A 219-nucleotide genomic window follows, 5' to 3' on the forward strand; every position below is an offset into this window, starting at 1 on the left:
GCTCATGTAAACCCATTGTTGTAAACCCTATTCTAGCAGTGGTAAGAAACAGCATCTGACAGTATTTTTTTTTTCTTTTTGTTCATGTTTGCCATATAACCCTCTCACAGATTTAATTCTAAATTTGTTTGAGTATGAGGATAAGTTTACAACCTCTAGAAAAATTGGGCATGAAGCGAATAATATTATCCCAATATGCAATGCATTGATATGCTAATG

The sequence above is a fragment of the Penaeus monodon genome, chromosome 31, assembly GCF_015228065.2.
Source record: "Penaeus monodon isolate SGIC_2016 chromosome 31, NSTDA_Pmon_1, whole genome shotgun sequence".
Lineage (NCBI taxonomy): Eukaryota > Metazoa > Arthropoda > Malacostraca > Decapoda > Penaeidae > Penaeus > Penaeus monodon.